General features: G+C 41.7%; 1 non-coding gene across 1 annotated transcript; it reads left to right on the top strand.

Annotated features, from left to right (window-relative positions):
* The first annotated feature begins 4,247 nt into the window (after nt 1-4,247).
* On the top strand, nt 4,248-4,354 carry LOC132490154 (U6 spliceosomal RNA). Its single transcript, XR_009532513.1, has one exon. It is a non-coding gene; the product is annotated as a U6 spliceosomal RNA (small nuclear RNA).
* Nucleotides 4,355-17,530: the final 13,176 nt, after the last annotated feature.

The following is a 17,530-nucleotide window of genomic DNA, read 5'->3' as shown; positions in this document are numbered from 1 at the left end:
AATGAACTCATACTCTGCTATGTCGTCCAACATTCTCATGGATAAGTGCCCAGAAATGAACTCATAAAGTTAAATAACTTTTTCAGGTCATTGATTTGTGGTTTAACCTTAATGTATTCTTTAGCAAATGTCATGTATTGATGGGCCCACAGATAAAAAGTTTCTTGAAATAAAGTACAAAGTCAAAATGTTAAAAGAATTATACATTGAATAGTATAGCATCACGTCTAGATTAAATGTGCATCATTATTGTAGAAACAAACTTATGTTTACCAAAGGGAAAGCAGGGGAGGGATAAATTGGGAGTATGGTATTAACAGGTGCATACTACTATAAATAAAATAGATAAACAAGGATTTACTGTATAGCACAGGGAACTATATTCATTATCTTATAATAAACTATAATGGAAAAAAATGAAAAAGAGTATAGATATATGTATATAGATATATGTATAACCGAATCACTTTGCTGTACACCTGAAACAAATACAGGATTATAAATCAACTATACTTCAATACAAAAAAATAAATTAAAAAAATTTGTAATGTGCATCATTATAGGTGTTACAAAAAAAGACTAGAAGCAACTCAAACGTCTATCAATAAAGGTTTAGTTAAGTAAATTATGATGCATTCACATACTGGAATATTGTTCAGCTGTACAAAAGAATGAGGAAACAAGTTATGAACAGGTAAGGAAAGGTTTCCAAAACCTGTTAAGTAAAAAACAAAACAAAACAAAACAAAACACAGTTCAAAAAAGTATGGCATGCTTTGGTAAAGAAGTGAGAAATATAAGAATGTATATTTGAAATTTGCTTGTATTTGCATTAAACAATTCTGGAACTAAGTATATGTAAGAAATTAAGAAAAGTGGTTACATATGGAGGGTAGGAACTGGGTTAATGGAAACATTGGTTGGATGAGGGGAGACATTTCACTATATAACTTTTTATACGTTTTGGTTTTGACTCATGAGGACGTATTACCTATTCAGAAAGTTAAATTTAAAAAAAAAGAAACCCTAAAAGTATGTAACAGCAAAACTTGAGTAACTCAGGTCCTACTCATAGGGAATTTGCGGTGACTTGAACATGTTAAAGGCAGGGGGGGTGGTGAGTTTTGTCTTCATTCCATGGGGAGGAGGGAAGTTCAGAGATGCTGGAAGAGAAACAGACTTTTCTCCCAAGTCTCCAGCTCTTGTAGTGGATGAATGGGGAGAGAAGAGGAACATGCCTCTATCTTGGTCCTAGCTTTATCCAAGTCCCCTATGGGAAGTCCAGTGCACATGCAAGTTTTTAACAAAAGCCTAAAACCATTGGAGACATGCATTCAACAAATGTGAAGTACCTACTATGGGCATATAGCCATTAATAACAGTCAACTCTAGTCCTTAAAAGAATCATGATCCAGGGGCTTCCCTGGTGGCGCAGTGGTTGAGAGTCCGCCTGCCGATGCAGGGGGCGCGGGGTCGTGCTCTGGTCCCGGAGGATCCCACGTGCCGCGGAGCGGCTGGGTCCGTGAGCCGTGGCCGCTGGGCCTGCGCGTCCGGAGCCTGTGCTCCGCGACGGGAGAGGCCACAGCAGTGAGAGGCCCGCGTACCGCAAAAAAAAAAAAAGAATCATGATCCAGGAGTCAGGGGGCAGGAAAGTAAAGTGGTGTGAGACGGCGTGAGAGGCGCGTCCTCCAGCCTAGGAAGGCACGCACGTGTGCAGATGGGGAAAGGTGTGGGTGTAGGTGTCAGGATTGCCCCAGCAGGAGAGAGGTGAGCTGAGTTCTAAAAGGCTACCGGGAGTTAAGTGAAGAGGAAGATGGGAGGGGATTCAGAGAGAGGGCTTGTAATGTGCAGAATCATAGAGTAACCATTCTCCCAGCTTATGGTATGGGGGCAGCAGGTGAGAGGGAAGGAAATGGCGATGATAATGCTGGAGAGGAGACAGAGACCAGATTATGAAGGGCTTTGAATGCTGGGCTAAGGTTCAGATTCTGGCGTAAAGGCTAAGGGGACTGACATATTACGTTTGGGCTGTGGAGAGAGTTCCGCTGCCACTAAAGACGGAGATGGAATACTTTGCCTGTGAATTACTGCTTGTGATGGTTATTGTCCTAAAATGTACAATTGCCTTACTAGGTTCTGGTAATACGCACAGTATTTGCTACTATCATTTTTGAGAGTTAAAACAAAGCAATATGGTCTCAGTCAGAGTGTTAACAGGAAACAGATGGCACATTCAAAGGAGGATGATTCTAGGAGGGTTTATTTACAGAGGGACAACACACAGGTGTGGGCGTAGGCTAGGTGTGGGCAAGGGATGCTATGGGGACCTGGGTCTCATAGCAGCCTGACTGACAACACATGCCTAGGCCTGTTATGGACTAAATGTTTGTGACCCCCCCTACCCTTCTGCAGCCCCAACCTCCCAGAGTGATGGCATCAAAGAGGTAATTAGGCCTTTGGGAGGTAATTAGGTTTAGAGGAGGTTATGCAGGTGGGGTCCCCGTGGTGGGATTACTGCTTTTATGAGAAGGGACCAGAGTTTCTCTCTCTCTCTCTCTCTCTCTCTCTCTCTCTCTTCTTTCCCCACCATGTGAGGACAAGGCAAGGAGGCAGCTGTCTGCAAGCCAGGAAGTTGGCTTTCACCAGAAGCTCACCATGCTGGCACCCTGATCTCAGACTTCCCAGCTTCTAGACTATGAGAAATAAATGTCTGTTGTTGAAGCCACCCAGTCTATGGTACTTTGTTACGGCAGCCGAAGCTGACTAAGCTGGGATGACCAACACAAAGCCCACGTGGACAAGGGCAGGGAACTGCTACTTGAATCCGGAAGCAGTGAGACAGCCATGTGAAACAGCCAGATTGAGAGGAGTAGTGAACTTCGGTTAGGACCTCACAGGGAGCAAACCAGGGCCAGAAATATCCTGACCTCCCTACCCTCCCTCCCACTCATCTCCCAGGCACTCAGAGGGCAGAGAGGCCCAGAGATGGAAGTCAGTCTTCAGGCACTGAAAGCAGGGTACAGAAGGATGGAGCATGGGTTTAAAGGGGCAAATGACAGAGGCTCAGCACAAACACTATAATTAAATTTCCCTCAACTTGTCCCTTCTTGTGTGTCTCCTCCCTCCCCCAAAAAAGTAAGAGGGAAGAATTTTACTAGGCAAGTGTATGACTTAGAAAAGGCTAACTACTGCAACAGACTGACCCTAAAATATATCATGGCTGAAATACTATAGAGTTATTTCTTGTTCACAGAACAGGACTGGGTAAACTGCATGGGTCAGTGGGGCTCCTCCTTGTGTATCATTTGGGCAGCCGAGCTGATAGAGGCTCTGCTGTCTTTAACTGGTGGCTTCCAAGGTGGTCCTGGGGGTCATCTGCCTTCCAGCCAGCTGCAAGGGGCAAAGAGCAAGAAGGGTCAGCACGGGGTTTTCATGGGTCAGGCCTGGCAGTGGCACACACCAGTTTAACTCTTCCCACTTGCTGGGACTCAGTCACAGGGCTACTCCTGTCAGCAAGAGGGGAGCTGGGCCATGTGGTCTAGCCACGTACCCAAGAAGAAGAGGAGAAGCAGTTAGCTTCTCTGCCATAGAATGGAAATGATGTCCTTTTGCAAAACTGGTTTGTACTAGGTTTGTACTAAAATTTTTTTTTTTTTTTTTTTTTTGCGGTATGCGGGCCTCTCACTGTTGTGGCCTCTCCCGTTGCGGAGCACAGGCTCCGGACGCGCAGGCTCAGCGGCCATGGCTCACGGGCCCAGCCGCTCCGCGGCATATGGGATCCTCCCGGACCGGGGCACGAACCCGTATCCCCTGCATCGGCAGGCGGACTCTTAACCACTGCGCCACCAGGGAGGCCCTGTACTAAAATATTTTTTAATTGAAAAAAGTTAAAACAATTTTTTTAAATTCTAAAATCAAGACTAAACTTTTGATAGAACCACACTATTCAAAACAGTTTTATAAAGTTTCTGTCTAGCTCCTAACAGTGAGAATTGTAAAGTGTAGTGCAGTGCATGGACCAAATCACTACAGTTCTGAATTAGCCAATAATGTCAAATTTTAATTGCAAAATGTATAGCTCCTTCATTTTACTTTCCTTACAGAGAAATCTCTCTCTGCTTCCAATTTATACCTCTTGTTTGATGGTCATCATCCTCCCATGACATATGTGATTGAGCCCAGTGAAGTCTTTGAAATTCGCTAAGAGCACATCAGGAATATACACTGCCAAGAATCACAGACATTCAGTGCTCGCTTCGGCGGCACATATACTAGAATTGAAACGATACAGAGAAGATTAGCATGGCCCCTGCGCAAGGATGACACACAAATTTGTGAAGCATTAAAAAAAAAAAAAAAAAGAATCACAGACATTCATAATATAAGACAAATAAACAATTCTGTTCAGATGGCCTGGTATTACAGTTATAGTATAGTAATATAGTCCATCCTGGAGCCATTAACAAAATTAATCATCTCTATGACTTTTACTGTCTGAGGTCTCCTCTTTAAGCTCCTCGCTGGTCCCTGGCATGGCAATTCACTCCCTTCATGTGGGCTGCTGTGTGCTATTACTGTACCCATCGTAGTGAATCATGCATACTCAGCTACAAGTCTGTCACCATCTTGAGAGCAGATTCCCTGCCTCATTGCTTTTGTCCTTAGCCTCTAACACATTACAAGGCACATGAAGGCAACACATTTGAATGAAAGAAAGAAGAAATGAATATCAATGAGTGCAGTTTTATTTTGGATCTCCCAAAATGCTTACTTACTGACAGACACAATGATTATTGTCCTTAAATTTAACATTCACATGTAAGCTTGTCTCAGCTCTCTGTATGGAAAAAAAAAAACAACCCAAAAACAAAAAATGGCCTATGTTCTGGGGTTACTTTTTTTTTTAAAGAGAATCCAGTGGTAACAATCATCCAGCGTGCCCTCACTTTTATCTAACCATATTGTGGAAGGTGTAAACCTACCCGAACAGTCCAAAGCTACAACAAAGAAATTAAATAAGTGGAGGAAGACATTTGATTTGCCAGCAGATTTCAGGCAGCAGCAATGTAACAAAGCCCCAAAATCTCACAACTGTGTGCCAAACTGTTATTAGTAGTATCAGTGTCCTTTTAAAAAATATTTTTAAATTGAGTATGCTTGATATACAAAAAAGCTGTACATATTTACCTGGATGAGTTTGAAAGTAAGTATACAGCCATGAACCTGTCACCACAATAAACACTGTCATAAACAGAACTATCACCTCTAAACATCTCCTCCTCCCCTCTTTTTTGTGATAAGAACATTTAATATAAGATCTACATTCTTAACAAGTTTTGGAATATGCAGAACAGTATTATTAACTATATGCACTATAGTGTAGAGCAGATTTTCTAGAACTTACTCATCTTGCATAACTGAAACTATGTACCCTTCAGCCAACACCTCCCGATTCTCCCTCCTCTCCACCGCCCCCCATAACCACCCTGCTTCTATCGCTGTTTTTTATATAAACAAATGAATAGTTTGATAGTTGTTTGTTTTTGATTAAGCAATTGTTGGCTAAAAGGTACTCTTACATAACTCTGTGAAAACTACATCCTAGTTTATAGAAGCAACAGGAATACTATGCTATTTTTTTCTTAACTGTGCGTTTGTATGTTAAGGAAAGGAAGGTGCAAGATAAAACCTCAAGTAGCACAAAGGGGTATATACTTCAAAATGTCTCCCTCCTGCCCTTGCCCCCTTCGGTAGAGGCATTAAATGATACCATATCTTATATATCCTGAAGTTAGAATTCTAAGCATATATAATAAGCGAGTTGTTTTAAAAAAGTTATATATGTAGTTAGCAATATGATTTTAAAGGGTTTTTATTTGGTATGTAAGTTATGAAAAATGATCTGAGTCATACATTTTTATGTAAATCTTGGAGATGATTCTTCTTAAACACTTATAATCAGAGGCCCAAGGAAGAGGGTCTCAGAGAAGTGCTTAAATCCTGTATGAGTTTCCTAGGGCTGCCCTAACAAATGACCACAAACTGGGTGGCATTAACCAATAGAAATGTATTCTCCCATGGTTGTGGAGGCTCGAGAAGTCTGCAGTCAAGGTGTTGGCAGGGCTGCGCTCCATCTGAAGGACCAAAGGGAAAATCCTGCCTTTCTCCTTCTGGCTTCTGGTGGCTTCAGGCGTTCCTTGGCTTACAGCAGCATAAATACAATCTCTGCCTCCGTCTTCACTTGGCCTTCTTCTCCCTGTGTCTTTGTGCTTCAGATCTCCCATTCCTCTTATAAGGACACCAGCCATTGAATTTAGGGCCCACCCTAAGTCCAGGATGATTTCATCTTGAGATCTTTAACTTAATTGCATCTGGAGAGACCTTATTTTCAAATAAGGTCACATTCACAGGTAGTAGGGATTAGGACTTGGACATATCTTATTTGGTGACATAATTTAACCTATTACAAATTCCCATGTGTAGATAAGCCACCGGTTCCTTTCTGACCTGCCATCCAGCACCTGGGATTCCTCTGGGATCCCAGACCCAAGGGGCTGGGTTGGATGGATAGTTGACTCAAGACATGAACAAGGTCTCCATCTGGAAGACACTAAAGACAGGGACCCCTTTTCTGGGATTCCCTTCTCCCCTTTCTCCTCTCTCCCTACAAGTATTTACTGAATGCTTACCATATGCCAGTCATAATTCTATGGTACTGGGGATTTAACAGCAAGCAAAGCAAAGTTCCTACACTTATCAAGGTAATATTCTAGTGGGAAGACAAATTATAAACAAATAAAACCTAACGTGTCAGATGATAAGGGCTATGAAAAAAGAAACAGAGGAAGGGAACAGGGAATGATGCTGTTTTAGACAGGAAGGTCACAGGAAGCCTCTATGATGAGCAGAGACCTGTATAAGAGAAGGAGTCAGCATTTCAGTGACTGCCCACCCCCAGCAGATGTAATGGGTGCAAAGTTCTTGTGATGGTTACAAAAAATATGTCCATGAATGCTTGGTGCTCTTTAAGAGGTGGAGCTTGACTCCCCTCTCCTGGAGTGTATGCTGAATTTGAAATAAATAGAATATGGCAAAACTGATGATATGTTACTTCTGAGATTAGGTTTTAAAAAGATTACAGCTTCCACTCTGGGTGCTCATTTTCTCTCAGATCACTCTGCCTGGGGAAGCAAGCTGCCAGGAGAGCTGCCCTCTGCTCTACAGAAGAGGTTCATGCAGCAAGAAATTGAGGGCTGTGTCTGGCCAGCAGTCAGGGAGGAAAGGAAGCCTTCTTTCCCCAAATCCACGAGGACCTGAGGCTTGCCAACAACCTCGTGAATGAGCTTAGAAGTAGCCCCTCCCCCAGTTGAGCCTTCAGATGACACTGTAGCCACAGACAAAAGCTTGACAGCAACCTTATCAGAGACCTTGATTCAGAACCGCCCCCACCCCCTGGCTTTCTGACCCTCAAAAACTGAGAAATAATAAAGCTTTGTTATTTCAAGATGCTAAGTGTTGGGGTAATTTGTTATGCAGAAAAGTATAATTCATTAAGGCCTCAAAGCTGCAGCTTGCTTGCCAAGTTGGAATGTGGCTGGAACAAAGTGAACAGGAGGGAGCATGGTAGGTGATGAGGTCAGAGAGCAAACGGGGAGCCATGGAGAGCAACAGTAACACTCTGGCTTCTAAGCCGAATGAGGTAAGTATCCAGAGTGCAGAGTTTTGAGTAGTTGAGTGACATGAGGAAAGGACAGGCTTGACGGGACAGATTGTACGGGGGAGTGTAGAATGTGGGAGACCAACTGGAAGGCTACTGTCATAGGTGACAGCTTGGATTAGAGGAGAGGACCTGGGTTATAGAGGTAGTGGTGACAGTGCTGAGGGGGACTGGACTCCAGATAGATTCTGATGGTGGAACCAGTCGTGGAGGAAAGAATGGCGGAAACATTTCTGAAGAGGTTGCTCTCTTTGCTAGAATTAGGATAATTTTATGAAAGTTTAGGGAAAAAGATGAAGTAATAAAATTGGTTTCCAAAGCATCTGGCAGCCTGTCCTTTTGGCTTCTTGCAGAGCCTCTTGTCCTCACATGTATCTTCATGTTCTTTTTCCTTTCCCCTTTTACCTACTAAAATCTCTCCCAGGGAAAAATCTATGGAACCTGTTCCCAGTAAGGTATAAATAATTGACGAGACAAAAATCAATAGCACTTCTGTACACTAGCAATAATAAACTAGAAAATATATAGTAGAAAAATAAGACATATTTCACAGTAGCAACAGACTATTAGAATATCTAGGAATTAACAAAGAATACACTAGAGCTCTATAAGAAAAAATTTTAAACTCTATTAAAGGACGTAAAAGAAGATCTGAATAAATGAAGAGGTATTCCACACTCATGAACAGAATGGCATAATATGAAAATGCAGATTCTCTCCAAATTAATCTATAAATTAAATTTAATCTCTGTCAAAATGGCAGGGTTGGCTTGTTTGTTTTTTGAGAAACACTGAAAATTTATCCTAAAATTTATTTGGAAACACAAGTCCATGATTTAGCTAAGTCTACCTTGAGAAAGAAAGGCAAAGAGTATTTAAGAATACTACTAAGCTATATGATTCAAACATTATGGTACTGGTTCAAGAAGAGACAAAATGGACAACTGGAGCAGAATGACAGACTCCGAGATAGAACTGTGTTTAGATTGGAACTTGGTCCCCACATATAAGTCTGGGAAAGGATGGACTGTTTACTAGATAGGAAAACTGGCTCACTATATTGAGAAAAATTAAACCAAATCCCTATCAATTACATAAACGAATGTTGGCTCCAAAAGGGTTAAAGACTTATTTTCAAAGCTATCATGAAGCTAATAGAAAAATATATATATATACTTGTGACCTATGTGTGGGAAAGGACTTCTTAAATGCACAAACCATGAGTGGAAACAAGATTTTCTTGATATTGTTGAGGTTGCCCTTTCTGCTCACTGAGGCAGCTGTTGAGTGTTGGGCCTCCAGGGTCACTCATTAAGACAATTTTATCTGAGCCAACCTGATAGCTCTTCAGAGTTGTCCACTCTGCTGATGGGTAAACTCACTCCCAGAGACACAGGCATTCCCTCAATCCCTTACCTGAGACACTGTGCAAATGGAGTCCCATCCCTCTCACTTCCTGGAAACCTGTAAAAGCTACCCTTTCCCAGCTACCCAAGTTTGGGGAAATGCCTAGTTCTTTTTTTTTAATAAACTTATCTATTTATTTTTATTTTTGGCTGCGTTGGTTCTTCTTTGCTGTGCACGGGCTTTCTCTAGTTGCAGTGAGCGGGGGCTACTCTTCGTTGCGGTGCGTGGGCTTCTCATTGCGGTGGCTTCTCTTGTTGCAGAGCACGGGCTCTAGGTGTGCGGACTTCAGTAGTTGTGGCTCGCGGGCCCAGTAGTTGTGCATGGGCTCAGTTGTTATGGCTTTCAGGCTCAGTAGTTGTGGCTCAAAGGCCCAGTAGTTGTGCATGGGCTCAGTCGTTGTGGCTCGCGGGCTCAGTAGTTGTGGTACACAGGTTTAGTTGCTCCACGGCATGTGGGATCTTCCTGGACCAGGGCTCAAACCCGTGTCCCCTGCATTGGCAGGCGGATTCTTAACCACTGTGCCACCAGGGAAGCCCCGAAATGCCTAGTTCTAAGCTCAGCCTTATCCCATCCTCCTCTACATTCACTTAGATCAATCCTCCATGCTGGGCTTGAAATACAAAAACTCTTTTCTTTTCTCTGGGAGAAGAAGAGTAGTAAGGACCACTCAGACACAATATACAACAAATTTAGCACAAACAACACAATGAGTAATTGAGGAAGAAAAACCCTGATGTAACATTTCCTCCTACACTCCACCATAGTTACAGGTTCTGAAAATTCAGAGAAGTCTTTACTTATTCAGCACCTCCCCTTATATACTCAGAGTGCTATTCTGATTTCAGTTTTTATACCTGGGGCATCCTGAGGGCTTTTGGAATTACTCTGAGATTTGGAAATGAACATTGGAGTGTTTTGTGCCTGGCACTCATTCTTAAGTTGCAGGTCCTATACAAAGACATGGGACAAAGAGAACCCAATCCCTGCCTCAAGCACCCCGCACCCCCCAGTGCGGGTGACTGGCATATAGAGAGATAAATACAGTGGGAAGTGGGAAGTCTAAGGAGGCCTGTACACGTGTAATGCTGTGGGATGCCCCCTGCTTCCTTGAGTATGACAGTTACTGCAAAGCTGAGCTTCCCTTGCTGCTCTGTGTTTTGAAGCTGATCATACTTTTCGATAGTTTAAAATTCTGATTGAACTAGCAGAGTTCATGAAGGTAATTTGAACTCCTAGTTAGTTTTGAACATCCTCAAAAATAAGTGAAAAAGCTAAAACAATAAAAATACAAGATATATGTTTGACCAAACTAGGCAACTTCTTTAATTCTGTACTAATTAGGAAGCTTTTGACTGCAAGTAGCAGAAAGTCTGACTCAGACTGGCTTAAAAAATAGGGAAATGTATTAAGTCATATAACAGGAACTCCAAAGATATGTCAGGCTGGACAATATCATCAGTCACCCAGATTTTTTCTGACTCTTTTTGCTCTTGTCCATAGGATTCATCTGAAGGCTGGTTCCCCTTGTGTTCTTCTTGTGGCTGCCCATAGCAATTTGGGCTACCTGATTTCTTGTTCACATCCTCTAGGTGAGAAAGCCATAAAAGTCCTCATGGGCCACCTTAGTTCACATGCCTGCCTTTGGATCAATAACTGTCACCAAAAGGATTGCCACGTGTTGTTTGGCTCAAACCTCGGTCACTGAACCAAACACAGGTGAAGGAGTGGGAAGAATTACTGAAATCGGTTTAGGCCAACCACAGCCCATTTCTTGACTGAGAATCGAGGGATGGAGCCATCTTCCCCTGAATCTCCTGGGCTGTGTGTGGGCATGTTGGATGCTTGAAAAAAGTTGGGGTTTTATTAGAAGGAGAGAAAAGGGGAATGGTACTGAATGGGCAACCAAAGTGAAACTACAAGCCCTGATCTACAACAAAGAGGAAGTGATGCCAGATGCAGTGAGGCTCAGTGAGGGCTGGTGCAGGTGCCAGGCAGAGGCCTTTTAGTGTGGATCCCAGATAGATTCCTCCGTGTGGCGTGCTTACGCCACGAGGGAGAATTCCACACTCCCTTGTCAGAGAGGGATGCAAACAGGCTGGCTTAGGCGGCTGCAGGAGTTCCCAGGTGGCACTGAGGAGTGGCAGGGTTGGGAGGGGTAAAAGGAGAAACACACACCCTTGCTGTATTTGCTGGAAACAGCCTGTCAGTGAAATAAGGTAGGAAAAAAATACCTATGAATTGTGAATAGCCCCGCAGCTGTTGATCGCTACTGACTGGGGAACAGAAAGGGCTAAAGCATCACACACATGCACACACACATGCGCGCACACATAGAACTTTGTGTTACACGGAACAGGGAAGAATTTTTGCCAGCTGAGAACACCGGCTCAGTTCCTCCTTCACTCAAACCTCCTATAAATTACTCTTCCAGGAATACTCATCTTATGTCTGACTCTGCCACTTACTACCTGCACGCTCTTGGAAAGGTATTTAACCTCTCGGTACTTCATTTTGCTCTTACGTAAAATAAGGATAACAATAGTACTTACCCTCATCGGGCTATTGTGAGGGTTTGTGAGAGATCCTGAAGCAGAAGACCCAGGTAAATGTGTGCCTGGATTTCTGACCCACAGAAACTGTGTGGTAATAAATGTGTGTTATTTTGTTCCTAAATTTCTCGTGTTTTTTTATGTAGCAATAAAAAAGTACTGCACAAATTTATATGGAAACTTAGTTTCTGATAGAGGTAGCATGGGTGAGGATTGGATTATTCAGTAAATGGTGTTGGAACAACTGGATAGGCACCTGAGGAAGATATAGATGGAGACCTACTTATCCTGCCACTACAATAAATCCCAGCTGGATCAGATTAAAATGCTAAACATAGAATAACAAATCTTCAAGGAAATGGGGAAAACTTTTGTCATTTCAGGGGACATACAATCTAAATGCTAAACTTTCTGGATGCCACGAATAAAAAGATAACTTCAATAACATAAAACTAAAGAGAGTTCAGTATGAAATAAACAATGTAAGTACAAAGGGAAGAGAAAAATAAAGTGGAAAAAATTGTCCTGTATATACATTGACAAAGGACTATTTTCCTTAACATACAGAGTTCAGTGAATCAGAACAAACAATGCCATACAGAATGGGCAGAGAACATAGTTCACAGAACAGAAAATGCCAGCAGCTCTCAAACATAGGTAAAGATGCTCAGCCTCATTTGTTAAAGAAGAAACTAAATTAAAATTACAACGAGATACCATTTTTTAACTTATCAATTGGCAAACGTAAAAAAGTTGAATAGGGGAAACTCTCATGGATGTGCGTATACAGTTGTATAATCTCTATGGAGGGAAATTTGACAAACTATCTATCAAAATGTCAAAATGCGACATCCCACCTCTAGAAATCTGACCTACATGTATACCTGAACATGATATATGTTCAGAGATATTCACTGAAGCACAGTTTGGAATAGACAAAGATTGAAAATAACCACCATGTGTATTAACAGGCTATTGTTTAAATATCTAGTTAAAAATCAACAAATAAACAGGGGAGTTCTATTTGTACTGATATGAGACAGTTTTCTAAGTTTATTAAAAACAAAGAATGGAACATTGTGTAACATATACTCTTTGTACAAAAATTTACATATACCAGACATGGTTGTACATGCGAAAAACACTTCTGGAAAAATATGCAAGAAACAAATAATGCTTGCTTCCAGGATGGAGAACTAGGTGACTGGGGTGAACACAAGTGAGAGGGGCACTTACTTCTTATTTTACAGTTTTTCAAATATTTTGCATGGATATTACGAATGTATTCTCTATTCATAATTATCAATAAAAACACTTAAAAGAGGGTAGTGTTTTGACACCAAAGGCTCTCTCCAGGACTTAAAAGGGAGGAGTGCTTTCAGGCAGGAAGAAAGAGCCAGTGAATGCCCCCTCTGTTGGCATAAAAGGAGAGAACGCCTACTGCATTTTTAAAGAGCTTCTTAAAATAGTGTACTGCAAAGCTCAGTGGGCTCAGCCCTTTCTGGTTGCTGGTTAGAGGACTGTCAGGATCATTTTCCTCCAGCTAACTTGCAATCCTCTATATTCCAGGTTGTTTTTCCTGTGAAAATGTTTGGGGCTTAGAGGATGTGTCTGTTAAGAGCCCGCAGCTCCACGCAGAGCAGGCGGGGATGCTTCAGAGGAGTGGTCCCTACACAGCTTTCCCCTGGTTGTTTTCTTTCTTCATTTCAGCCAATGCTGCCGCTCCTCTTTCCCGGTCTAGCCTTTGACACAAGCTCTGCAGTTGCTGCCACCGACCCCTCCTCCCTCGTTCCCTCTCTCAGTCTGGAACAACCCTTGCTGGCACCTCTGCAGCTGTGACTCATTGCAAATGCTTTGCATTCCGGGAGGTTCTGCAGGGTTTTGGGTCTCCCCTGCTGCTCGAAGCATTAGGCAAGTTGAAAGGGAGGAGCAAAAGAGGTCCCGCAGCTGCCAAAACATTGCAAGGATGAGGGGAAAAATTGTTAGGGAAACTGAAAACGTTTTGTGAGAGCAGGACCCTGGCCAGCCGCTCCCTGGCGTGGGCCTGCTGGTAATTTGATCAGGGCTGGGGGAAGCCATAGAGGCCGAGTTATAGGGAGTGGTTGTCCAAGACCCGGTGAGGCCCAATCACACATGCAAAAGCACCACAGGCCATCTGGAGACCACCTCCATCTGCCCAGGAAGGACCTGGGTTGAAGCCACTCTGGAAAGCAGAAGTGTGTGTCTCATCCAGAAATGTTTGCTTCAAATATGTTTACCTTTAATTTACTGGAATTACTATGTTAGCTTATTTCTCCTACCCACCACCTACAACTGTACACAATCTATGTTTATATTCAGGTCAACTGATATCTACTTTTTTTTTTTTTTTTCTTTTTTTGCGGTATGCGGGCCTCTCACTGTTGTGGCCTCTCCCGTTGCGGAGCACAGGCTCCGGATGCGCAGGCCCAGCGGCCATGGCTCACGGGCCCAGCCGCTCCGCGGCATATGGGATCCTCCCAGACCGGGGCACGAACCCGTATCCCCTGCATCGGCAGGCGGACTCTTAACCACTGCGCCACCAGGGAGGCCCTGATATCTACTTTTAAAACAGTTGTGTTCTTTTTTCTTCTTCCTTAAAGCTATGGAACCCTGTGTTGAAGTCTGTGTAAAAGAAAGAAATTCTAAACTGCCTGGGTTAATTAAAAAGACATGGGTGGGAGCTGGGGGAGGGGAAAGCCCTCCCCAGTGACCTTTACCTTCATTTCTTCCCTGGTCCTCTGTGCAGGCTCCAATAGGGCATAATTTAAACAAATCTTTTAAATAAACTTCATCAAGGTAAATTTGCATACAATAAAATACACCCATTTTAAGTGTACAGTTTGATAAGTTTTGGCAAATTGTATCTACCCGTGTAAGGTATAATTTGAAACAACTGGCTTAGTAGATATGAACACAATGAAATAAATGTACATTTTTTAAAGGGGAGATAAACTGTATTTAATATTCACCTGTATTGTCCTAACCCCATGGGTGTAACATCATCTCATGTTAAGTCTCCTTTACTATCAAACAAATAATAGTATTTGATTTAGTTTCACTTGTATTTCATAGATGAAAACAACTTGGATTTCTTAGAAAACAAAATTTAAGTGCAAAGAATTGCTGTATTTCCAATAACTTTTTCTTCTTTATAAGAAATATTAGCTCCTGGGATTCTCTGGTGGCACAGTGGTTGAGAGTCCGCCTGCCGATGCAGGGGACACGGGTTTGTGCCCCGGTCCAGGAAGATCCCACATGCTGCGGAGCAGCTGGGCCCGTGAGCCATGGCCACTGAGCCTGCGCATCTGGAGCCTGTGCTCTGCAACAGGAGAGGCCACAACAGTGAGAGGCCCGCGTACCGCAAAAAAAAAAAAAAAAAAAAAAAAAAAAAAAGAAATATTAGCTCCTAAAAGATCTCTTTAAGATTAAGAAGAGAGGGACTTCCCCAGGAGTCCAGTGGTTGAGACTCCGCCTTCCAATGCAGGAGGCACGGGTTCAATCCCTGGTCGGGGAACTAAGATCCCACATGCCATGGGGCACAGCCAAAAAAAACTTAAAAAAAAAAAAAAAGATTAATTAGAGATTTTCGAAGTCACTAAGTGTGTTTGAGTCACGTGTTTCAAATTCATACATTAGTTGACCCCTTTTATGAAAGATGGGGATAACATGGTCCCCCATCTTCACACCCTCTCTCCCCAACTTTTATAGTACTATCTTTATATGTTTGCAACAGTAATGTTCTCTTCAGTGGCAGTGCAACAGTTTGTTCTGGTCTATATTTAAATAGATTTGGTGTTCACCAAAAGCCCTTTATATGGTTTCTCTGTTCCTTTTTTTCTTAAATTTGTCTCTTAATTCCTGGGATATCACCAAGTAGTTTTTTTGAGAGGCTCATGGGTGCTGTGTTTCCTGATTTTTTGCACGTTTAGGAAAGTCCATTTTGCCTATGTACTGGAATGACAATTTATTTGGATAAGACACTCTTGGTTAACGTTACTTTAGTCATTGTTCCTGTTTTCTGACATTAAATTCTGAGGTCAGTTCGTCCGCTGCAGATAATTTAATATTGTTTGTCTGAATGCCCAAAGAATTCTTTCGTACTTTTGAGTTTCAGTAGGTAAGTCATGCTATGTCTCAGTATTGAATGTTCCATGTTGAAGTTTTCTGAAACACAATGTATTTTTTAATTCTGAAGATTCACTTTCCTTTGTTTCAGGGGTATTCTCTTGAATATTTTTGCTTAATTTGATGGGTTTACTATATGAGGGCCATCATTTGTGATTATATTAGATAATCTTTAGTCTTTAGTCTCCATTACCTTCCTTCTTTCTACTTACTTTAGTCTTGGGTTTTTGGGGGTTTTGAAATCTGTATTTACTGTGATTACTTCGAACTTTTGCTCTATGTTAGTAAATCAAGTTTTAGCTATTTCTACTCTGTTCCTTGTTGTTTTACTTTTATTAGTTTTATAAGTATGTTGTTTTGTCCTTATTTTCTTTCAGCTCATCCTGCTTTTTTCTTTTTTCATCACAGGGTATGTGAGCTCTTGTTTTATTTAATGCATATTCTTAAAATGTTTTGTGGTGGAAAGCATTTGTAGGCAATTCCCTTGTTTCTAGGGCTCTTCTAAATTGTGTCCTTTATCTACCATGTTTATGTTCTTTTCCTTCTGTGAATTGTTGGAAAAGCAAGTATGTTTATAAAATTGCTTTGCAGTTTTTTTTTTTTCATTTTGCTCACATTCTATCTAGATTTCTACTTTCTATTTGCTTTGAATCAGGATTCTTTTCCCTCTGTAAACTTCTGAAACCAGTTTGTGGCACTTTGTTTCCCTCTCTATACCTCTCTATATGGTTTGAGGGCTGGAAATTTTGTGTCTTCACACTGTGCTGTCTGTGACTTGAGGTGATGGTAGTGGATAGAGGAAATAGACATCAGCTGAGGCAATTCTCAGTCTTAGAATATTTGAGCTCTGCTTTTCTGAAATGTTGTTAAGTATCCTGTACCAGCTTTCTTTCACCCAGCTGGAGGTTGCATTCTCTTCTTGGGGGGTGTGGGGAGGAATACTTTTGAGTTTAGGTTTGGACAACTATTTCCTGAAGATATACATGTGGTCCTCAAACCAGAGGGAAGCCTGGTCACAATGCTTACTTTTTACCCTATCCTATGCAATCCTTTGATTTAGTCTGGAGAAACACAAAGGATTAGCTTAGAAAATGTGTAGCAGCAGAAACCTGGTAATGAAAACCAATTAACTGCATGATAGCACCATTACTTGAAAGATATTAGTTTTAAGTTTGAACCCAAATTAACAAAATGAAAATTTATATACCCAGCAAGGTCCTCATTCAGATTTGGGGAAATCAAAAGCTTTACAGAGAAGCAAAAGCTAAAAGAATTCAGCACCACAAGACCAGCATTGCAACAAATGCTAAAGGAACTTCTCTAGGTGGATAAGAAAAGGCCACAACTAGAAACAAGAAAATCACTAATGGAAAAGCTCACTGGTAAAGGCAAACATAGAGTAAAGGTAGGAAATCATCCACATACAAATATGGTATCAAAACCAGCAGTCATGAGAAGAGGAGAGTACAAATGCAGGATATTGGAAATGCATTTGAAATTAAAAGGCCAGCACTTAAAACAATCTTGTTTATATATACACTGCTATATCAAAACCTCATGGTAACTACAAACCAAAAATCTACAATAGAAACACACACACAAAAGAAAAAGGAATCCAAACACAACACTAAAGTTAGTTATCACAAGAGAAGAGAACAAAACAGGAAGGGGAGAAAAAACACCTACAAAAACAAATCTAAAATGATTAACA

Source organism: Mesoplodon densirostris, chromosome 4 (genome assembly GCF_025265405.1).
Source record: "Mesoplodon densirostris isolate mMesDen1 chromosome 4, mMesDen1 primary haplotype, whole genome shotgun sequence".
In the NCBI taxonomy this organism is placed as follows: domain Eukaryota; kingdom Metazoa; phylum Chordata; class Mammalia; order Artiodactyla; family Ziphiidae; genus Mesoplodon; species Mesoplodon densirostris.
Note: the sequence above shows the minus strand (reverse complement) of the source record. Positions and strands in the feature narration are given on the sequence as shown.